Below are 25,344 nucleotides of genomic sequence, written 5' to 3'. Positions count from 1 at the left end.
ATGGATTTCTTTTGTGAGGTAGGCGATGTGGCTCCAGGTGATGACATCAACCAAATTCATGTTTGCCTCTTCTGTAGGACAATGTCTGATATATCCCTTCATTCTATGGTCTGGAGTGCTGTGCCTGTAAATTTGTTAATTTGCCCAGTATGGTTCAATGACGTATGATTTGCTATGTTTCAGACATATTGACAGACTATGGGCTGAATAATGTAATAAAATTTCTTCTTAAACAAGACACTTTTTGTGTGGATTAGTTGTAATCCTGATCTGGACACTGTGTACATGCAACATATCCCTGATTCCACAAGTAGCTTGTTTTTTCATTGGATGGTTCGCATGTTCTTACATGTCTACATTGTTAAATGTGAAATTTGAGACAGCAGATAATGGGTTTGTGACTTGTGAATTTATTACAGTGCCAAGGGTGAAAACAAACTTGTGGAAAAAGTAACATAAAGAGAAGGTGCCAGTCACGGTCAATGAAATCATAGAAGTAGATACCACACCATCAGAAGTCCAAAGCCCAGAGTACTCCACCCATCAGAAATGGAATGGGATTCAGGATCAGTCCACACAATGAATGTGTGTCCCACTGGTGGGTGTCTTGTCATCCACACCTCCTGGTTTTCTACATGAACATCCCCACTTGTGAGGGTGAGGGGGGTTCAGCTGGTGTACAGGCAGGGATATCTGAGGGTGGTTGGTCCTCTGGCAGGGCCTCCCTTTCTGTGTCCACTGCAGATGTATTTTGGCTTAGGGAAGGGGTAGATATTGGGGAAAACGCCCTGCTCAGGCCCCTCAGCACCCCTGTTAGGGTGGTTACGTTGGAGTTATGGTCCTCTGCAGCTGCTTCATTTCCCGGAGTTTTGTCAGCACGTGTCCCATCATGCCTTGGGACTCATCATAGACCCTCACAAGTTTGCTGGTGGTATTCTGGTCATGAGGGCCTCAGTGGCCTCACTATGGTGAGCCAGAACATCTTTCCCACGGGCCCTAGCCTACAAACCTGTGCCGTTGGCTCAGGGTGCCCTCTCCAACTGAGTCCTGGAACCTAAGTATCATGATTGTTGATTTGCACCTCAGGATCCAGGACAGGAGGGCACAAGATGGTAGCAACTGTGCTAGGAACCTAGGTTGGGGGCACGTTGTCTGTGATGTTGAAGCAACATGGGTGGGAGGTGTTGTGGGCACAGTGAGACTCACTGTTGCTGTCTGACCAGGCTGCCCAGATGGGCCAGGACCTTCACTGAGGGCTCCATCCAGAGGTGGGTTGGGAGTCTGGTTTGTGGATGATGTCTGTCCAGGTGGTGTGCCAGCTGGATCTGTTGAGAAATACAGTACAATGTTATTAAGGTGAAGTGTGGAATCTACATCCAAAGGCTGTGTGACTGTAAGTTGAGAGTGTGGACATTCTTAAGTGGTAGGTTTGCTGCTTGTGCTATGTTACCATGGTATTGAATTTGCTGACATGGCATGTGTGACGCTTGCAGCAACTATTAGGCTCAAGCAGCTCATTAGATGTGGTGAACAGTTGCACTTTAGATGAGGGAGTGAAGATGACATCTTAGAAATAGTTAAGCCAACACAGTGGAGAGGAGACGCATATTTGACCATTCCAAGACCTGGTTGTGTGAGATACAGGCTAACACACAACTTTGTGGTATATGTAGCTTTAGCCATCATATGAACAGTGCTGAGTCAATATGTTACCTGTCACTACCAATCTGATGAAGCTGGTTAATGCATTAGGAATACTCGATGCATACACCTGGTAAGTTGTAATTCCTGTCCTAAATAGTTTCATTTTGGGATACCAGCACAAGAGCAAGTTAGGTAGACAGACACATATCTGAGTTGAGCACAAGATGTAGATTGCTAACCCCCATGTGAGTGAACATCTCTTGGGAGATGGCGCAAGGGGCATTTAGACAATTGCAGGAAGGCCTGCTTATTAGAGGTACAGGAACAGGGCCTCCTGGTAGTTTTAGTCATGTCACTTGCTGCCTCCCCACACTACAGAAATGTTAAACTCCCAGGTGAGGGTAAATGATTTGAAAGATGGCACACAGGTGTATTTGGACAAGTGTAGGAAGGTCTGTTGGTTAGAGGTACAGAGACAGGGCTGCCCAGTAGTTGTAGTCATGTTACTACAAAGATGCTAAACTCCAAGGGAAGGGAGGGCATATCATTTGAAAGATGGCAAGCAGGTGTATTTGTACAAGTGCAGGCAGGCATGTTGGTTAAAGGTACAGAAATAGGGCATTCGTGTAGTTGTAGTCACGTCACTTGGTGCCTCCCCACACTACACAAATGCTAAACTCCAGGGGAGGGAACATCATTTGAGAGATGGCATACATGAGTAGTTGGACAAGTGCAGGAAGGCCTGTTGGTTAGAGATACAGAAACAGGGTCTCCTGGTAGTTGTACTCATGTTACTTGCTACCCCCTACACTACACAAATGATACATTCCCAGGGGATGGTCCATAATTTGAGAGATGGCACACAGGTGTATTTGGACAGGTGCAGGAAGGCCTTTTGGTTAGAGGTACAGAAACAGGGCATCCTGGTAGTTGTAGTCTTGCCACTTGCTGCCTCCCCACAATAAACAAATGATAAACTCCCCGGGGAGGATACATCATTTGGGAGATGGCGCACATGTGTATTTGGACAAGTGCAGGAAGGCCACTTGGTTAGAGGTATAGAAACCGGGACTCCTGGTAGTTGTAGTTTTGTCACTTGCTGCCTCTCCACACTACACAAATTCTTCAGGCCCAGGGAAAGGTACATATTTTGAGAGATGGCACACAGGTGTATATGGACAGGTGCAGGAAGTCCTGTTGTTAGAGGTCCAGAAGGAAGGCCTTGTGGCAGTTGTAGTCATGTCCCTTGCCCCTCCCCACACTACACAAATGCTAAACTACCAGGGGAGGTACATCATTTGAGAGATGGCACACAAGTTTATTTGGTCAAGTGCAGGAAAGTCTGCTGGTTAGAGGTACAGAAACAGGGCTTCCTGGAAGTTAAGTTATAGTCATGCCACATGCTGCCTCCCACACTACACAAATGCTAAAGTCCCAGGGGAGGGTACATCATTTAAGAGATGGCACCTGGGTGTATTTGGGCAAGTGCAGGATGGCCTGTTGGTTAGAGGTACATAAAAATAGCCTCCTGGTAGTTGTATTCATGTACTGCACTTCCCAAACACTTGACAAATGTTTAGTCTTACATATCTGTTGCCACACTGCAGTTAGGTTGACCTATACATTTACATGTTGACACATACCATGGGACGCTCTTTTGATGTTGAAACACTTACAGACCCATTTCAACATTTACATGTAATGGGGATTGTTAAATGTGATGTTATGTACAAAAATGCACATTGACAAGCGTACGTCTCTGCATCTCTGGGTATTGCATGTTGGGAAAGTAGCTGAACATCCCAGTGGGAAAGGGGAGATATGAGCAAGAAGAACATTGAAGGTTTGTGACAGTTTTTGTGTTGTAACTTTGCAGACTCCACTCCCCCATCTATTCCCGTCAAGCCTTCAGGTTGCAGGATAGCCAAGACCTTCTCCTCCCAGGGAAAGTGTTGCAATGCTGCAGTGGGAGGACCACCACCAGTCTTCAGCGATTCAAGGTGCTTCCTGGAGGCCAGGGACTGCACCTTTCCCCTCAGGTCATTCCACCTCTTCATAATGTCCTCCTTTGTGCACAAGGTGCTGCCTACAGCATTCACTCTGTCATCTATCCTTTGCCACATTTCATAGAACGCAAAGAGTAGAATAGCATAGAATAGAATAGCCACTAATGTTGAGGCCGTATTGGCATATTGACGTGTCTGACGTGTCTGTGGGTGTGGCAGCCAGACAGTGCAGGAACGCAGAGTATGGAGCACAGAGCATGTAGCACGGGAGATGGGTGCCGTGAACCAGGTGTCGGTGCAGGTCATGCAATACCCCAAGCCCCCCTACCTGACACGCCAACCCCTCCAAGAATCCGTCGCTGCCCTAAAATCATTCAACATTAGCACTTTTGCTATTTGCCACTTTGTCACTTTCGTCATACATTCTGTGGATCTCTGTGAAGGTCTTTTGGAAATTTAGGCCCAGATTTAAGATGGCCTAGCACCTCATTGTGCCACATTAGCGTCATGTTTTATGATGCTAATGTGGCTCAATGAGGCCAAATTCACTGCGCCAGACTTACAAAGTGGCTCAATGCATGCATTGTGCCACGTTGTAACCCCTTGCGCCACATTATGCCTGCGCCAGACATAATGTTTGTAAGGGGGGCATTCTCCCATTAGGGGGACCACAGAAATGGTGCAGAGGAATCTATGATATTCCACTGCGTCATTTTTAACAGAACAGGCGTTAAAAGGGGGCACACCATTATTCAGATTGGGCCCTATGCACTTTGCAGGATTAGCGCCAACATTTTTGGTACTAACCCTGCAATGTACTACAATAATGTAAAAAATTATGATGCTATTGTCCCTAACCACCGTCATGTTTAGTATGGTGCACACATGGTGGAGTTAGGGGGATGCTAAGGGGCACTAAGGGGGCGCAAAAAAAGTGGAACAAAAAAAGTGGTGCCGGATATAATGCAGCGCCACTTTTCTTAAATTTGGGCACTAGATATCTGGAGGTCTAGGTGGAGAGCTTGTTGTGTGTCTGCTGTGTGGAGGAGCTGGATGACGTGGACCCGTAGTGGACCAGTTATGGTGGAGAAGCGTGTGTGACCCAGGAAGGGGAACTCCTTTTCATGGGGAAAGGTGCGAGGTGTGAGCATGGGGGCCTTAGTCAGCTGCTGCAGAGAGTGTGCCCTGCGGACCTCGCAGTAATGGCTCAGTTAGTGCCAGGTACAGCTTCCGAGTGTCTGCAGTGTGCCCTGCTCGAAACCTGCACCGATGCTTGCAATGCCACAAACTTGCAGATAAGTAGATAAATCGATAAGGAGCCTCATTTGTTTTTAAAAGGTTTTTAAGAACCACAGGAAGACAGTAAAAATGATAAGTTGCTGGGTGCGCAATGCTGATCAGTGTGAACTACGTGTATGTATCTTGTGATTTAGGAACAGAAAAGGGGGAGCGATGGAAGTGTAGTGAAAGTGTCCTCTGATAAGTTATCATGAGGTCAGGACATGAAAGACAAATCCACACATGGACAAATAGGACAAAGGGATTACGGCTATACAGAAAAGTACATACAGTGAAGGCAAACTCTGGGAGGGAAAATGTGTCTCTAATTTCACATGTTGAACGAATATTTGAAAAACAGCAAAAGTACCAGAGAAATGTGACTTTTCTTAATGATCCAGTTGACATAATCTTCTCAACCCCCTGTAATGCAAATTCACTTTCCACACCCATTATACCAATAAAAAACAGTCCTGTACAATTTCATGAATTAAAGGGAGAGGTGCTGGCAGAGTTTTTTGAAAAAAAATAAAAAAAATAGGATGACGTTATTAAGGAGGACAGTAAGGAGTTGAGGTGGGTTCCAGTCGGTAGCATGAACATTTTATTGGTAATTGCCGAGCCCCCCACATACCAAAAGTTTGAGAATGAAACTATAGCACCATTGTTAAGGAATAGAACACCACTGGCAGTAGAAGTAAATGGGGAGATCAACAATAAAATCAAGAGTATATCGATGCCAGAGGCTGTAATTAAAGAAGGGCCATGTGGGGAGGAATCAATCTGATCAAAATTGGCTATGATGTAAGGAAATTCACCATCAATGCAAAACCGACAGGAGGAAAAGGGTTTACAGTATGGGAATACTGACAAAATAAAGCGGCCTACAGTAGAAGATTCAGCAACTGCGTGGAAAATATTGTTTAGAACATTGCACTTGACATTTGAGGCCTAAATCTATCAATCAAATAAAATTGATGTTTTGAATTGATTTATTGAATTTAATGGACAACTCAATCTCAAGGATTGAACAGAAGATGGCTGAATTAAACAATTGATAATTTGTGCGTAAACTATAGCTGTTTCATCTAATCTAGGGTGTGTGTGTGCTCCTGTGTCAATAAATTAGAGACCAAAACAGAGGTTCTAACTTCTATGATGGAGGATCTAAAAGTAAAGTATGCTGGCCCTAACTTAACATCATAAGGGGCAGTGACAAAATGTAAAAGTACTAATCCTCCCAAGCATGATGGTCATCAAATCCAGGTAACAAGTGAAGGGAGTATTTCAAATGGGAAAAAAGAAGTAGAACTCATTGAAAGCGAGGGTGCGACAAGGTAGAATGATCCGGAATCTGGTGCAGGTTTAAAGTACAATGGTGAGTCCACGGTGGAAATACTTCAAGCATCAAATGTTATCAGCCATCAAACCACCAAGTGTCATCAGAGTCTTGAATGACAAAAAACAGCAAAAGAAATTGCGTAAAGCCAGACATAAGTGACAAACATGTACCTTAGTGTTGCAGGTATTAGAATGTAGACTCAACAAATGCAGAGGATCCTCTAACAAATGTATTTCAAATTGGGAAAGTTAAATATGAAAGCCAACAAGTGGTACGTGAGCTGGACAAAAAGGAACTGAGGGTACAGCAAAAATCAATCAAAAGTATCAAAGAATTACAAAAAGGTGATGATAAACATGCCATGAGTTAATCAGGCTTTGGTTTATGATAGAGACGAATAACAAACCGCTTGGACAATATATCTTTAAGGAATGATGAAATAGAATATACTGCTCAAACTTCTTTTTCCTCCTGCAAAATAATTTTTACTCCCACATATTAATCAAGAGGGCCACATGATATATTGAATCGAGGGAACATCTTAAATTTATTATACATGATCCACTTGTTATCGAAAATCTTGAGCGATATAGTATTGATTGAGATTTTTAGGCCCAACTGAGGGGAGTCCTCAGGAAGCTATTTTGTTTACATGGCAAAATAGTTCTAGAGCACGACTAGTAATGAAGGAAAAAGATATTATGACAACTTGGGGAATTTAATTAAGTTTACCTCCTATTGCCACAGATCCAGTGCCTTTTGCTTTAACAGTAACAAATTCTTCTGCTCTTCTGCAGGAAAGGGGTAAGCAGCCATATTCAGTTCTGAGATTTGTAAGTGGTAAGATACAAACATCCCTTGAGCTGTGTCATTTATCAATTATGGTCAAGCAAAAAAGGGGAATAAAGGAAAACCTAGGATGGTTAGCTGCAGAACTACATGGAACATCAATAGTGTGCAAGATAAAACTCGGAAAAAATCCTTTTATGTTTTATGTGAAGATTTTGAAATTAGCAGGTATGTGGACTTCTTCAGACCAGCAGTTAAGACCAAAAAAACTGGGATGCAGAAAGGGAGGGATAGCCATTTTTGTGGACATAGCTTTGCAGTCTGAGGTTGATCAGGTGAAAATAGAGGATGATACTATTTTAGTGGTCCAAATTGCAAAGTGAAAAAAAGTAATACCCTGATGTACATAATAAATCTTTACATATCCCCAAATGCAAAAACAAAGTCCTCAACAGTATCTGACCTCCTGAATGTGATCTTGGCATGATTGCAGGAACCTTGTTTTCTGGATATCTTAATAACAGGGGATTTTTATATTAGTTTAATGAGTCAATTCACACGAGATGATCAGATATCCCAGCAGGGCTGTCTTTCGTTGGTACCACCAAAAGAAATAAGGGACATAAGAAGAAGGTCACAAGATCACAGGGGGATTATATTTGTAAAAGATTTACCAATCTACCTTATTCCACACTAACACTAGCATCTAGAAGTGACTAGTGAAGTGTAAATGTAGGGTGTCCTCATTATGTTTTCTAACACATATCTAAGTTTTATCCTCAAACCCATTCCAAATAGCAAGCACATTGTCAATAAATCTGATAAACAATACCACATTATCAAAGTCTTGTATAGAACTAAGGACCTGCTCTCCTCCCCCCAGCTCATGTACACATTTGCATAGCTGGGGTGAAGCAGGTCCCCATCACTGTTCCTTTAGTTTGTTTAAGCAATTTGAAATGGTAAATAAACACATTTCTAGAGAGGCAAATCCACAGCATATCATTTATCATCTCACTATGGAACAGGTAGGATAAAAAAAGTGTCTACTGGCCATAATGTCATTTGAATGCATGATACTTGTATACAGACTGTCCACATCTAATATTAGCAGCAGATAATCATCTTCCCAGTAAATGTCTTCTATTCAGGACAAAAAATCCCTAGCATCTTGTTTAAAAGACAGTAAAGTGGAGACATAAGAACTCTGAAAAAAATCCACATAGAAGTGTTCTCAAGCAGACTCCCAATAGATGAAACATTGTGACATCTAGGGGGATTAGTAGCACTCTTGTGCATTTTGTCTAAGAGGTATAAAACAGGTACGTTAGGATGGTCACATTTTAGGAAGAGATATTCCTCCCAATCAATTAGAACTTTCTAACTCTAGTCTGTTAACATTGCCTTGATTTCTTTTTTATGCATGCTGGAGGCCTGTGGCCCCCCGCTGCCCTGGGGACCACCACGTCTCCAGGGTTTTCCTTTTAAAATATGTGAGGGGGCCCATGCCCCCCCCCCCACTGTGCTGGGGACCACCATCTCCCAGGGTAAATATTCAAAAAAAGAAAGGGGGTAACCTTTAGGACCCCCAAGCCTGGGGATCACCACTCTCTGGGGCTATTCTCGTTGGAGAAGGGACACGTGGCCCCCCTCATGGAGCCACCGATGGCCCTGGCAACCACCACCCGTCAGGCCCAGCTCATGTTATGTCCCGGGGTGCCCACCCCCGGGACATAGATGTTTGCAGTGGCTTGGCTGAAGCATTGCACCTGCAGCCAGGACACAGCTTAAAGAAGGTCCCACTGTCAACCAGCAGAGCTTTCATCTCTGCCCCTGCACGCTTAGGAGGTTTGAGTCCAGCTGGAGTCATTACCATTTGTTTTTTTTAAATAAAAAAAATAGATATATTTTTAAAAAAATATACATGTTCTATTTGATAGTGGATGGAAATATCTCATTCTAAGTAGATGAGACATCAAATCCTAAAGAACTCTATCTCTCTCCTTCTGACTTTCTTTCTCTCTGTCTGTCTCTCTTTCAATCAATTCTCCCATTCACGCACCCACTCAGACACTTACGCACCCACTCACGGGCCCACTCAGACACTCATGCACCTATTCACAGACCTACTCAGACACTCACACACCTATTCAGAGATCCACTCAGACCTTCATGCACTCACTAACTGCCCCAGTCAGACTCTCAACACCCACCCAGACTCACTCACACAGTCACGCATCCACTCACACCCCCACTCAGATGTCACACACACACACACTTGCAGACCACTAACACCCTGATGCACCCACTCACAGACCCACGCACATACTGATACATCCACTAAAACACTGATGCATGCACTCTCACACCAAAAGAGACACTCTGACAGCCACTCTTACCCCCAATACAACCTATCACACCAATTCTCACACCCAGAGAGGCTGCACACAAATTCTGCCATGCATGCACAAAGGGCAGTGCACAGCATCGGCTTGGGTGGTTAGGGGAGTTGGGCGCAGTGACTAGCCACAGGCCAGCCCTTGCGGGCTACCCCTATTGCACACAGGAGAAGGCTGTGCACTGTGCAAGTTTGGAAACTTATAGGGGGTTGGGTGATCAGGGCCTGGCCATGGCCGTGCACGGTGGTGGATGGATTGACTCATATCAATGAAAATTACTATACGTTAAAAAAAACCATAGAAATTCACTGAAAAAAACAAAGGTTACAGGGACGTTATAATTAGGTTCTGAATTTACTCATACAAAACCATAGAAATTCAGCAGTTATAGTTAGAGTTTTTTCAAGTAACTAAACCTCATACCCTAAGGTAACTATAACTCGTGCCTTCGTCATGTACAGTTAATTACTCCACATGTTATATCATTGATGACATATTCTATGCCTCCTTTCATATTGTCACTGTAACATTTGCAATACAATTATTGATGAGTACTGTGTATGGCGAGGGAGCGAGTTATAGTTACCTTGGGGTGTGAGTTTTAGTTACTTGAAAGAACTCTATAACTGCTAAATATATTTATATATATATACATAAACACACACATATAGTAATAGAGTTTTTAAAATATGTTGTGTTTGAAGTGAAATACTTTTCCTACAGTTGCACAGACTGGAGTGGGAATATTAAATGTAAACCCTCCAAAGTCCAATGCTTTTCCTACTGTTGCAAAGACTGGAGTAATAACAGTAAAATGTACTCCTCTCCAGTCTAACCTTTTCCCTACTTTTACACAGACTGGAGTGGGAATAGTACATTTTACTCCTCTGAATTCCAATGCTTTCTCTACTGTTGTACAGACTGGAGGGGAAAAGTAAATTTAAACTCTCCGATGTTCAACCCATTCCCTACTTTTGCACAGATTGGGGTTTGGAGTAGTACAGTTTATCCCTTTAAAGTCCAGCACTTTCCCTGTTGTTACACAGACAGGAAGGTAAATTTTACTCCTAGAAAGTTCAACGTTTTCCCTACTATTGCACAGACTGCAGTTGGAATACTGTATTTATTATTTTCAGGACTAAATACTTATTTTTGCAATAGTTTAAATATGTATGTTATTATTGTTTGCTTATTTAAATTTATATTGTCTGTTTATATGTTTATATAGATACTTTTTAAAATTTTTGAAATACTTTGATCAACCCTATTTTTATTGTTATAGTTTTTATATTTAATTAATTTGGTAATATATTTCAATGTTTTGCGCTTGTGTTTTAATATTTTTTAAGTTCTATTTAAATTTACATTAATATATATTTATAAATCTATGTTTTTTACAGTAGTAAACTAAAAAAAAACAAAAAGTCTAATAAGAATTAAGATATGTACATTTTTAATATATATATATCACAAGATATGCAAATGTTACAGTGAGAATATGAAAGGAGGCTTGTGTTTTTATGAATACATATTTATAACCTTTTAAAGTATTATTTAAAATGAGTTAATTTACATTATATTCATGTTATATGTTAAAATATTTAATATTTGCTATTGTGTACAATATATATAATGAAAATCAGTATCTTTGTATATTTTTAACAATATTAGTGTAAATGTTATTTTTGTTCCCATATTTTTGTACTTATCATTTTAAATATAGGCAGACAATGTTTTTGTAATTAATATTTTTGATTTGATATTTGTGTGTCTCAATATTTGTTGTTCCCATATTCTGTCAGATATCCCATTTATGTGGCCACTGTGACCTGAGTCATTATCAGACACAACCTTCCAGAATGAACTTAGAGGGATAAAACAGAATCTTTTTAGCAATGCCATTGATATAGATGACAATATGTGCACAACACGAGAAGCTTGTAGGGTTGTCATTCGGGGCAGCTGTAGCACTAGACAAACCAAAATTCTTAAGACATTAAGGACACACATGCGTAAGTTAGAACAAGAAATTAATATCATTAAGAAGAGTCATGCACAGCATCCTCAGCAGGGCCACTTGGCAGCTTTCAACAACAAAAATCTCTGAATACAATAACATTGCTGACAGGAAAATGAAACACTTTATGAAGGTTGTGATTGCCACCCCTAAGGAGAGGGTAAAATATCAAGAGGATCATGGTTGGTATCTTTAGAAAAGTGTTGACTACAGATACAATTACCGCAATTACTGCAGGGAAATGCATTGTCATTATAGCCTGTGAATGGTTTGGAAACATTTGGGACCTTCTTTTCTGAACTTACACAACTAAGGGCCTCATTAAGAGTTTGGCAGTCTGACCGCCAGATCGTTGCAGTTGCGGCTGCCAAAATACAGAGCTCTGTATTATGAGTTACACAGCCAGGCTCGCCAAAAGACAGCCAAAATCCCAACACCGCCAAGACTCTGGTGGGTGGGAAAGAGGCGGTCCGATCACCGGCACAGTCAACCCGACAACCAACCACTGAAACTACTACAAGTTGAAAATCACCATGGTGGTCTTGCCATGGTGGTCTTCCAATGGCGGTGTGAACCGCAGTGGTCGCTACGCCCCACAGTAATATACAACACCACATTTGACAGATTTGAAAACAACATAGGTGACACACATTCACACACTCAACACAACTACCAACCACACTATAAAACACACCCTTCCACATACCACAATCCTTTGCATCTCCCACACCAAACATGGAAGACAGAGCATCATCAGAGCAAACCAAACTGTAGATTAGGCACCCCACCATCTCACACAGAACACATATCAAACACCCTCACAACACCCCCAACACACGTATTTGCACCTCATCAGACTATTTAACCCCTGTCACCCCCCTTCACACAGCACCTACAAATTATTTTCCTTATCACTTCTTTACCACCACCATATCACCACAAAAACATCCCTGTTTAACAAAGTTAAGAGTCATGGTGGATGAAATCACTAGGGTAGATCCACATATCTTTGGATCCTAAGTCCACCAGACCACTATCGCTAGGAAAATGAAAATGTGGCAAAGGATTGTTGACAGAGTGAACTCTGCAGGCAGCTACCGGTGCACAAGGATGACGTCAGGAAGAGGTTGAACTACCTCAAGGGGAAGGTACATTCCATGTCTGCCAGGCACCAGCTGGCGGTCCAAAAGACTGTCGATGGTCCTGCACCTCCTCTCCGATAGTTCACATCATGGGTGGAGGTCTTGGCCAACCTACATTGTGAGGGCTTAACAGGAATGCTTGGGGAAGTCGAGTGGGGTAAGTATCATAAAATTGGTCCATCAAAATGGATCGGCACGCATACTCATTGATCACATTTCCCACCCTACAATGCCACACCACACAACAGTCCAGTGTCCACCTGTCCATAAACTCCTTTCTGGCCTCCTACATGCCAATCACACCCACCTGGGGCAATAACATCTCTGTACAGTGGGTGTAGTACAGGGATTGACAGCACTACTACTACCAGCAGGCACTGTTCCACTATCACTTAGACCAGAACAGTGTTGCCCAATCCAAATCACTACCTTTGTCAACTCCACATTGGAGTGTACCCACCTGATAGGACAGGCCAAGACAGCAATGCCAAGGTCAGCAAGCACTGTTAGTGTCACTCAGCCAATACTGGGTTCCCTATTACTAGGACCATTCCCCCTCTATTTAGCATTTGTGTGTACTCACCCAAGGGGATATTAACTAGACATGGTGTGGCTAGGACTGGCCAAGGCAGCAATCCCAAGGTCAGCAGACACTGGCAATGTCACTCCACTCAGCCATTGCTGTGTTAACTGCTACTAGGACCATCCCCCCTCTACTCAGCCTTTGCCATGTACTCACCCAGAGGAATATTAACTGGATAGGGTGTGGCTAGGACAGGTCAAGACAGCATTGCCAAGGCTATTAGGTACTGTCTACTCAATGCAAAAAGACATGCTTACTGTGCATGTGTTCTAACACCCATTTACATCAACTCACTATGAAAGGCTTGTCACCTGTGAGGATGACATATGTATGCTATATACAGAACTTGGGGTAACATGATTGTAAAAGCACAGGATGGATGCTTCTCTATGCTGTAAAAGCCCCACACTTTTGCTAATCTGGTCCTCCCAATGTAATTTACTTGTTAACCTCACTCCCAAATAATCTATTGAACTAAACTTGCTTAGAGGGACACCATCAAGTTTGATGTTGCATCTCTTGCAAGGTCCAGAATTGAACACCATCAGTTTTGTTTTACTGATATTCAACTCCAGGCCGTAATCCCTTCAGAATGAATTAAATCTGTTGACAAGAATTTGTTGACCCATTGGTGTCTTTGAAATAAGAAGTGAATCGTCAGCAAAAAGAAGAATGGGAATTTTCTGTGCATTCAGGGAAGGGGCGTCATTCTGACAAGACGTCAGGCCTGCACCACCTCATTAATAAATAAGGTGAATAATAACTGAGCCATCACACAACCCTAGCGAACTCTCCTTTGAATAGGGATTTTTTCAGTCAGCTCGCCTTGATTACCCCATCGCTCTTGGGCATATGTGTTTTCGTGCAACCGGTTTAGCATTTGAATTATGTTAGCTGGTGTTCCTAATCCGTGCAACACTTCCCACACTTTTCCTCTTGGGTACATGTCACAATACAAACTGAAATATACTGTCTCTCAATCCAACAGTTCTATCTGCCAGTGGATACACAGACAACAATCAAGACACTGCTGCTCCCCCATGGATCAAGCCTTCAGTGAGGATACCAATCCTGGACGTGTGGACATTGAGGACAGCACTGGTCCATCTGGGAAACTTGGTCAGATGACACCCGTGAGCCTCATCCTGACCACATCGACTCCTACCAGCCCTGTTGCATCAACATCTCAGTTGCAACCAAACCTGGGTCTTGAGGACTGCGCCAAGGGTGCAGGCATGTTGTAGGATATGTGTGAGGGATTGTGTGGGCCAGAGGAATGAGGCTGCTGGAGATGGGTCTGGCCAGGACACCATCACCCAAGTTTTGGGAGCCTACCAGCAATCCCAAGGCGTGATGGGCCAGGTACTCACTGAACTCAGGGAGATCAAGCAGCTGCAGAGGGATTATCACTATGAAACAGTGCAACAGTGGAAGACCCACAATGCCATCTTGGCCTTACTAACAGGGGTGCTGAGGGACAGGAACACCTTCATGAGCTGAGATCAAGGACAACACCAGGCTCTTCACATTGGCCTTGTAACATCTGCCCCTTCAACCTCAGTAGCAGCCAGTGAAAGGGAAGGCCCTGCCTCAGACATTCCTGCCTCTGTAGCTGAAGACCCCCCTGCAAACGGGAACATCCACTCAAACAACCAGGAGGTGTAGATGCCTAGACCTCAACCACTGCCAGGAAGTGACCCCTTACTGATGGATCCCCTTTGTGTGCCTTATAATCACTCTGTTGACGGTCCATTCGTGGTTCGCATTCCACTTTTGGAGTATATGGTTTGTGTTGCCCCTATCCCTATGTGTCCCCATTGCATCCTATTGTAACTATACATTGTTTGCACTGTTTTCTAATACTATACTGCATATTTTTGGTATTGTGTACATATATCTTGTGTATATTTGCTATCCTCATACTGAGGGTACTCACTGAGATACTTTTGGCATATTGTCATAAAAATAAAGTACCTTTATTTTTAGTATATCTGTGTATTGTGTTTTCTTATGATATTGTGCATATGACACTAGTGGTACTGTAGGAGCTTCACTCGTCTCCTAGTTCAGCCTAAGCTGCTCTGCTAAGCTACCATTATCTATCAGCCTATGCTGCTAGACACCCTATACACTAATAAGGGATAACTGGGCCTGGTGCAAGGTGTAAGTACCCCTTGGTACTCACTACAAGCCAGTCCAGCCTCCTACATTGGTTGTGCAGCGGTGGGATAAGTGCTTTGTAACTACTTACCACTTTTGTCATTGTACTTTCCATAAGAGAAAAATATACAAAACAAGTTCAGTGTATGTACACCTACAGTTTTGCCTTTCTTTTCTCACTTCTTTTCTAAAGTGCTGAAAAGTACCTCTAACTTTCTAAAAAGTTCTTAAAAAGTTGTAAATGTTTTTTTCTGTCTTTCTAAAAGTTCTGAAAAACTTTTTCTTCCTTTTTCTATCACTTAAACACTTTCTAAAATGTCTGGCACAGGCCAAACTGTTGATCTGTCCAAACTTGCTTATGATAACCTTAGCTGGAAAGATGCAAGGAGTCTCTGCATAGAAAGAGGTTTAAGTGTAAGGAAGAATCCCTCTAGAGAACTGTTGGTAAATATGCTTGTTGAACAGGATAAGGCCAGAGCTGGCACTCCTGTGGAAAAGTTAGCTGATGGTTCCCACTCTGATTCTGGGGCACCCCTAGCAAAAGATGTGGGAGGGAAACTTCCAAGCCTGCCCCCTAGCAAACCACCTAGCACAGCTGGTACTGATGTAGAGTCACACCATACTGATAGTGTTGTCTCACATCACAGTAAGAGTATCCCTTCTCATCATAGTAGAAGTGCTGTTTCTGTTAGTCAAGCTATTAGGGTGCCTTCTGTTAGGGCCAGGTCTCCTTCTGTTCTATCTCAGCATACTTCTGTCTCTAGACATGCCTCACCCACCCACCCTGATGACAGAGTGTTAGAAAGGGAGCTCAATAGATTGAGAGTGGAACAAACCAGACTGAAGCTCAAGAAGCAACAGCTGGATTTGGATAGGCAGTCCTTAGAGGTGGAAAGGGAAAGACAGAAATTGGGTTTAGAAACCCATGGTGGCAGCAGCAGTATTCCCCATAGTCATCCTACAAAAGAGCATGATTCTAGGAATCTGCACAAGATAGTTCCCCCTTATAAGGAGGGGGATGAAATTAACAAGTGGTTTGCTGCACTTGAGAGGGCCTGTGTTGTACAGGATGTCCCTCAAAGGCAGTGGGCTGCTATCCTATGGCTATCATTTAGTGGAAAGGGTAGGGATAGGCTCCTTACTGTGAAAGAAAGTGATGCCAATAATGTTGCCGTTCTTAAGAATGCACTCCTAGATGGTTATGGCTTAACCACTGAACAGTACAGGATGAAGTTCAGAGAAACCAAAAAGGAGTCTTCACAAGACTGGGTAGACTTTGTTGAACATTCAGTGAAGGCCTTGGAGGGGTGGTTACATGGCAGTAAAGTGGCTGACTGTGAAAGCCTAGATAACATAATCCTGAGAGAGCATATACTTAATAATTGTGTGTCTGATTTGTTGCACCAGTATCTAGTGGACTCAGATCTGACCTCTCCCCAAGAATTGGGAAAGAAGGCAGACAAATGGGTCAGAACAAGAGTGAACAGAAAAGTTCATACAGGTGGTGACAAGGATGGCAAGAAGAAAGATGGTGAAAAATCTCAAGATAAGCATGGGGATAAGGGTAAAACCAAAGATCCCACTTCAAATCCTAAACACTCTTCAGAGGGTGGGGATAAAACAAATTCTTCCTCTTCTTCTCAACCTGCACACATTAAAAAGCCTTGGTGCTTTGTGTGTAAAAACAGAGGCCATAGGCCAGGGGATAAGTCCTGTCCAGGTAAACCCCCTGAGCCTACCACCACTAATACATCAAGCTCTAGTGCCCCTAGCAGTAGTGGTACTAGTGGTGGGACTGCTTGCAACAGTCAAGTTAAGGGTGTAGTTGGGTTCACTTATGGGTCCATAATAGAAACTGGGGTAGTCAGTCCCAAGACAGTTTCTGTCACACCTAGTGGCATTGGCCTTGCCACACTGGCTGCTTGTCCCCTTACAATGGATAAGTACAGGCAGACAGTTTCAATAAATGGTGTTGAGGCCTTGGCCTACAGGGACACAGGTGCCAGTATCACTTTGGTGACTGAAAACCTAGTGGCTCCTGAACAACACATAATTTGACAACAGTATAAAATTATTGATGTCCATAACTCCACTAAGTTTCTTCCCTTAGCTATAATTCAGTTTAGTTGGGGTGGAGTTACTGGCCCTAAGCAGGTGGTGGTATCACTTAGCTTACCTGTAGACTGTCTCTTAGGTAATGACCTAGAGGCCTCAGGTTGGGCTGATGTAGAGTTTTATGCCCATGCAGCCATGCTGGGCATCCCAGAGGAATTGTTCCCTCTCATTTCTACTGAAATAAAAAAGCAAAGGAGAGAAGGCCTGAAAACTCAGGATCCCTCTCCATCAACAGGTAAAAAGGGTATCACAGTATCCCCTAACCACCCTGCCATTCAATACACCATTCCTGTGGTGGGAGAAACCTCTCCTGGGGTGGCACCTGTTCCAAGGGAAGCATCAGCTGGCAAAGCTGTACTCCCTGAGGTAGAAGTACCTCTCTGTGGGATAACTAACATTGGTGAGAAAAAGAGCACCATTTTAGTTAACATGGAGCATCCTTCCAACCCTCCCAGAGAAACTTTAGTGCAGAGACTCTGCACTGCCTCACAACACTTAGGACAGCATCCCTGTCCTAGTGTGGAGCTCATAGGACAGCATCCCTGCCCTCCTCCAACTCAAGAGAAACAGCATCCCTGTTCTCTCTTCCAGCCATATGGACAAAGTTTTTGCCCAGCTATGGCTTTACTGAGACAGCATCCCTGTCTGGCATTTCCATCACTACAAATAGGTCCAGTGGACAATTCCCACTGCTCTAAACTAAAACTTACTGATAGAAACTCTGGAAATACATCTTTACATTGTTGCTTAGCTAAAAAAAATCAAACAGGGTGGTTTACATCCCCACAGGGAAGTAACCATATAGTGGATGATAAAGGGAGTAACCAGTCTATTGCAGAGCTACTCTCTACTTATCACCACTTAGACAATAAAGTCTCAACTGGCCAAGGTTAGCCTTATTGTCCTTCGTTTGGGGGGGGGGGGGTTGTGTGAGAAAGTAGCCTCTTTCTAGCCTTGTTACCCCCACTTTTGGCCTGTTTGTGAGTGTATGTCAGTGTGTTTTCACTATCTCACTGGGATCCTGCTAGCCAGGGCCCAGTGCTCATAAGTTTGTGACCTATAGGTATGTGTTCCCTGTGTGATGCCTAACTGTCTCACTGAGGCTCTGCTAACCAGAACCTCAGTGGTTATGCTCTCTCTTTACAAATTGTCACTAACAGGCTAGTGACCAATTTTACCAATTTACATTGGCATACTGGAACACCCTTATAATTCCCTAGTATATGGTACTGAGGTACCCAGGGTATTGGGGTTCCAGGAGATCCATATGGGCTGCAGCATTTCTTTTGCAACACATAGGGTGCTCTGACAATTCTTACACAGGCCTGCCACTGCAGCCTGAGTGAAATAACGTCCACGGTATTTCACAGCCATTTTACACTGCACTTAAGTAACTTATAAGTCACCTATATGTCTAACCTTTACCTGGTAAAGGTTGGGTGCTAAGTTACTTAGTGTGTGGGCACCCTGGCACTAGCCAAGGTGCCCCCACATTGTTCAGGGCCAATTCCCCGGACTTTGTGAGTGCGGGGACACCATTACATGCGTGCACTACATATAGGTCACTACCTATGTGTAGCTTCACAATGGTAACTCCGAATATGGCCATGTAACATGTCTAAGATCATGGAATTGCCCCCTCTATGCCATCCTGGCATTGTTGGTACAATCCCATGATCCCACGGGTCTGTAGCACAGACCCGGGTACTGCCAAACTGCCTTTTCAGGGGTTTCACTGCAGCTGCTGCTGCTGCCAACCCCTCAGACAGGTTTCTGCCCTCCTGGGGTCCAGCCAGGCTTGGCCCAGGAAGGCAGAACAAAGAACTTCCTCAGAGAGAGGGTGTTAGACCCTCTCCCTTTGGAAAATGGTGTGAAGGCAGGGGAGGAGTAGCCTCCCCCAGCCTCTGGAAATGCTTTCATGGGCACACATGGTGCCCATTTCTGCATAAGCCAGTCTACACCGGTTCAGGGACCCCTCAGCCCTGCTCTGGCGCGAAACTGGACAAAGGAAAGGGGAGTGACCACTCCCCTGACCTGCACCTCCCCTGGGAGGTGCCCAGAGCTCCTCCAGTGTGCTCCAGACCTCTGCCATCTTGGAAACAGAGGTGCTGCTGGCACACTGGACTGCTCTGAGTGGCCAGGGCCAGCAGGTGACATCAGAGACTCCTTCTGATAGGCTCCTTCAGGTGTTGCTAGCCTATCTTCTCTCCTAAGTAGCCAAACCCTCTTTTCTGGCTATTTAGGGTCTCTGCTTTGGGGAATGCCTTAGATAACGAATGCAAGAGCTCATCAGAGTTCCTCTGCATCTCTCTCTTCACCTTCTGCCAAGGAATCGACTGCTGACCGCGCTGGAAGCCTACAAAACTGCAACAAAGTAGCGAAGACGACTACTGCAACTCTGTAACGCTGATCCTGACGCCTTCTCGACTGCTTTCCTGGTGGTGCATGCTGTGGGGGTAGTCTGCCTCCTCTCTGCACTAGAAGCTCCGAAGAAATCTCCTGTGGGCCGACAGAATCGTCCCCCTGCAACCGCAGGCACCAAAGAACTGCATCACTGGTACCCTGGGTCTCCTCTCAGCACGACGAGCGAGGTCCCTTGAATCCAGCAACTCTGTCCAAGTGACTCCCACAGTCCAGTGACTCTTCAGTCCAAGTTTGGTGGAGGTAAGTCCTTGCCTCCCCATGCCAGACTGCATTGCTGGGAACCACGACTTTTGCAGCTACTCCGGCCTCTGTGCACTTCCGGTGGAAATCCTTCGTGCACAGCTAAGCCTGGGTCCACGGCACTCTAACCTGCATTGCATGACTTTTTAAGTTGTCCTCCGGCGATGTGGGACTCCTTTGTGCGACTTCGGGTGAGCACTGTTTCACTCCTCTTTGTAGTGCCTGTTCCAGCACTTCTGCGGGAGCTGCCTGCTTCTGAAAGGGCTCCTTGTCTTGCTCGACGCCCCCTCTGTCCCCAGACACAATTGGCGACATCCTGGTCCCTCCTGGGCCACAGCAAAATCCAAAAACCCTAACTGCACGACTTGCAGTTAGCAAGGCTTGTTTGCGGTCTTTCTTCAGGAAAATACTTCTGCACGACTCTCCACGGCATAGGGCATCCATCCTCCAAAGGGGAAGTCTCTAGCCCTTGTCGTTCCTGCAGAATCTTCAGCTTCTACTGTCCAGTAGCAGGTTCTTTGCACCCACAGCTGGCATTTCCTGGGCATCTGCCCATCTCCGACTTGCTTGTGACTTTTGGACTTGGTCCCCTTGTTCCACAGGTACCCTCGTTTGGAAATCCATCGTTGTTGCATTGCTGATTTGTGTCTTTCCTGCAGAATTCCCCTATCACGACTTCTGTGCTCTTTGGGGAACTTTAGTGCACTTTGCACTCACTTTTCAGGGTCTTGGGGTGGGCTATTTTTCTAACCCTAACTGTTTTCTTACAGTCCCAGCGACCCTCTACAAGGTCACATAGGTTTGGGGTCCATTCGTGGTTCGCATTCCACTTTTTGAGTATATGGTTTGTGTTGCCCCTATCCCTATGTGTCCCCATTGCATCCTATTGTAACTATACATTGTTTGCACTGTTTTCTAATACTATACTGCATATTTTTGGTATTGTGTACATATATCTTGTGTATATTTGCTATCCTCATACTGAGGGTACTCACTGAGATACTTTTGGCATATTGTCATAAAAATAAAGTACCTTTATTTTTAGTATATCTGTGTATTGTGTTTTCTTATGATATTGTGCAAATTACACTAGTGGTACTGTAGGAGCTTCACTTGTCTCCTAGTTCAGCCTAAGCTGCTCTGCTAAGCTACCATTATCTATCAGCCTATGCTGCTAGACACCCTATACACTAATAAGGGATAACTGGGCCTGCTGCAAGGTGTAAGTACCCCTTGGTACTCACTACAAGCCAGTCCAGCCTCCTACAGCTGGTTGTTGACTATGTGTGTCACATGGCCTTGACCGATGGCTTGATGCCACTGCCCTGTTGTATCTTTCATCCAGCTCTGATGTGTCAAGTGCATGTGCATAATACTTTGGACATTGTACATCTGCATACAGAGTGCCATAGAGTGACGTGCCATGATATCGGATTCTGCTGTTATGGTTAGGAGGCTGCCATGTACAATGCAGGGCCAGGTTTCTCTTTCGGTATGATAGGATTTGTGAACACACATGTGTGGATGTGTGTCCCTAAATGTTGATGTGACACACAGACCACCACCACCAGAACTAGCAGGTGCCTGCATCTGTATCAGCACATGTCCACACATGGACACGCTTGCCTGTTTGTGTGCTCAACATGTCACACCCTTAAATGTGGTCCAAGCACAATGGGTCTGTCTGTAGGCTTGCTGTGACATGTCAGGACTGTATGCAGTGGGTGACATTTAGTGGTATTGGATGTGTTTGTGCATTGTTTGCAGTGTGCATTACCTGTCAACTGCCGCATTGTGAGATATGTTCCATCGTGTTATTGGTTAATGTCATGTGATTAGCTCATGTCCCATTAATGTGATTGACTTTCTACCTGGTCAGTGCAGGCCCTGAGCTGGAGAGTGTGTATATTGCTCCCTAATTTGAAGTGTTTGTAGTCATGTCCCTGAGTCCTATGCATGCTGTGTGCCACAGGTGGACGGGATAGTCAGAATAGAATGTAGTTAACTGGGCACACTGTCTTGTATGTGACTCAGCCATTTTGTATGGGATGTGTGGATATGATATTCTGTCTTGTCATTTGCACCCATCAGAAGAAGGGGATCTGTGGTCCCATCGGAAAAATGGTATGGACCCTGGGGGTCCACTGCCGGTGAAGCGCCCACTGTCGGAAGAGGTGGGAAGACCTGAGACACTGGGCCGAAAGACAGCAGAGGCCCAGCTGGGATGTCCTCCCAACAAGGACAGGCTGCCAGTCGGACCATGACCCCCTAACGGCTTGCCTTTTGGCAGTGGCCTATCTGGCAATTGAGATGGGCATTTGAGGCCTTCATGGCAGCCACAAGCTGGTGAATGTATAGAATGATTACAATATAACCTTTTGCAGGTGACTGAGTGAGGGACAGACTGCTCCGTCTGACAATGTAGCATGTGTCATGTGTCACATATCTTCTGGGATCAAATTGCTTTGGACGTGCCATGTGTTTCACACTGGTGTGCTCATCCATTTTGTAGCTGGTACCGAAGAATAAACTATAGTGAACCCTCAGTCGAAATGCCCAGCATAGACCATTTATGACTGTGTTTATTGTTCAGATATCCTGTTTGGACTGCCCTGGTGGTTGTTAATATCCATCAACAGATCACACCTGACAAATGTTGCAGTCCAAAGGTAAGTAGGATATGGGTTATTGTCCCATGTCATGTGTCTGGGGATACGTGTAGGTTGACATCTTCAAACATGCTGCAATGTTTCTCAATTGTATATTGGGTGCTAGTGCTTCACAGCAGTCTGTGATGCATTGGTGTCCATCATACAAGGTGACATGACTTTCATGTTACATTTTGGCAGCTGTAGCATTCTACTTTCCCTTGGTAAGTGGGGAATGTCCATTTCCATGGTTGATGTGTCATCAGTGTTAAACACATAACTTGTGCCAATGTGCCAAATTGTCTACATGTGCTCCATTCCCACCAGAATACATATACATGCAGTAAATGTGTGGAATGTGCTAGCCATGCATGTGGGATGATGTTGTGAAACTCCTAAATATATGCTTATGGGGTCCTGTTGTCCTTATGACACATATGCAAAGATTGTCCAGTTACTGTTATGCCTCAGACAGGACTATGTCACCATGATATGTAGTCAGACAGGAACATTAATGCCTCATATTATGTCTTAAGTCATGGGAGACTGCAGTAGCTAGGATGGACTTGGCAGGTTGTTGATCCACATGATGCTGATTTGAACTCTTGATTTGGTGTGATGGTTGTCAGTTTACAGCATTTGTGTGTTGTTTGGGAATTGTGCCCTCACTGTATGGATGCATCATGGATTGACTTGCAGTGATGTTTGCATGACGTGTTAGGACTCAGGGAATCATCCACATACGGATGCCATGCTTGTCATGTCTGATATGTGGGGAGTGATGTAAATTTTCATTTTACAACAATTTGGTTTCCTCTTTATAGTGATTGCTAGGTCTGTGCCCCTCCTTCCTGCATGGTTCAGTTGTGCACTACACCAACACTCAGAAGTAAATATGGAAATGGGTGTGAGACCTTGGTGGGGGATATCCTTGGCCTAACAGGGCCATTCTTGTGTATAATCTGGACATCTCTCCAAGAGCTTTGGGACCTCACTTCTTTCATGTTCCATGCAAACCAACATGTGGTACACATCTGGGTGACCTTGCTACTACCTCCATGACTAATATTTGAATGGCATGACTTTTGGAGCTGTACACTGTTGTGAGGTGTTAATTGCGACATAGCTGATTCCATGTCACCTAATCCAAGCGTGGCATGTTAGCACCAGTCTTTCCTTACCAACATCACTTATTGCTGAGGCATCATGTTGGTGGAATTTAGATATGTGCAGAGGCTTGTGTGAATGTAATTGGTAGGGTACCTAACAATGGTATCCAATTGTTGGCTACTGGTTCCATGTGGAGGGCTGCATCTGGCGCACGTTTGCTGTGGAGTGGTCACCTAGTTGTGTAATGGTTAGTGTGGTAGCTACACCTCATCTATGCTACTGTAGTTATCTGTGACCAAGATTAGCTCAGGTGTCACCTTTGTGATTCCAGATGTGATGCATGGTCTTGTATTGGCATATGATGGTACCACTTTGCTGTCACTTTATGCGGTGGGCCACTTGACAGGATGATCTGTTTTGTCTCCCAGAGTTGTGATTGCTGTGTCATGATGTGTATGTTATGAACTTATATCACCTTCTTTTGGCAGCATCAGCACTGGCAGGCAAAGGAGACTGGACTGAGCCAAGTGGGGAAGCATCTGGCCATGGGACCTCAGGTCCCTAGACCACTGACAGCGAGGGACTCAGTGGCCCAGAGGGTGAGGGGAGTGCCACAGGGGAGATCGGTTCTTGCTCAATATCATCAGATTTCTCCTCCAGTGGCCACTCCCTAGTGGTGGCGGACCCATCAGGGACCACCCCAGCACCATCCTTCTCCACCACTCCCATTCTATCACTGCCCTCCCTGTTGCTTCCCATCCAGTTGCCCATGACCGCTCACACAAGCGGGTTAGCATCTGTTTTGCCAGAGGCACCTCTGCCCCAACCTCTTTTAACCCTGCTTCCCTTAGTAATGAGGCTATTGACCTCCTGAGGTCAAACTCTGTGGGTCAGATGGCCATCGTGAATGCCATCCAGGGACTGGCATGCCAGATCCAGCAAGGCAATGCATTCTTGGAGGGCATTTACAGTACAATCTATGGCATACCGAGATAATTTCAGGCTCTGGCCTCCACTCTGGTGGCAACCCGTCACCATCCATTCCCCTCTCCACCTTCCTCTTCCCAGCCAAATCCCCTCTTCCCTGACCCAACCAAAGCACACAGACAGACTCACATGCATCCATCTCATCAGACAAGCCTAGCACACACAACCATAAGCACTACAGGTCACACCATCGTCACACAGACAAACAACATTCACCTGCAGACACAATTTCCCCTGACACCACGACCCCCAACATCACACATGCAACAGTTGGTACACATACAGACAAAGCGTCACCAGTCACTGATCCAGCCAGCACACCTATCATACGTGCAGACACCACCCCGGCAGACCCTCAGATATCCACCCCAGTCACCACACCTGCAGACACCACAACCACAGACACACCTACATGCAGCACATTCACCATACCTGTAGTCACCACCCCATAAGACACCCA

Source organism: Pleurodeles waltl, chromosome 2_2, assembly GCF_031143425.1.
Source record: "Pleurodeles waltl isolate 20211129_DDA chromosome 2_2, aPleWal1.hap1.20221129, whole genome shotgun sequence".
In the NCBI taxonomy this organism is placed as follows: domain Eukaryota; kingdom Metazoa; phylum Chordata; class Amphibia; order Caudata; family Salamandridae; genus Pleurodeles; species Pleurodeles waltl.
Note: the sequence above shows the minus strand (reverse complement) of the source record.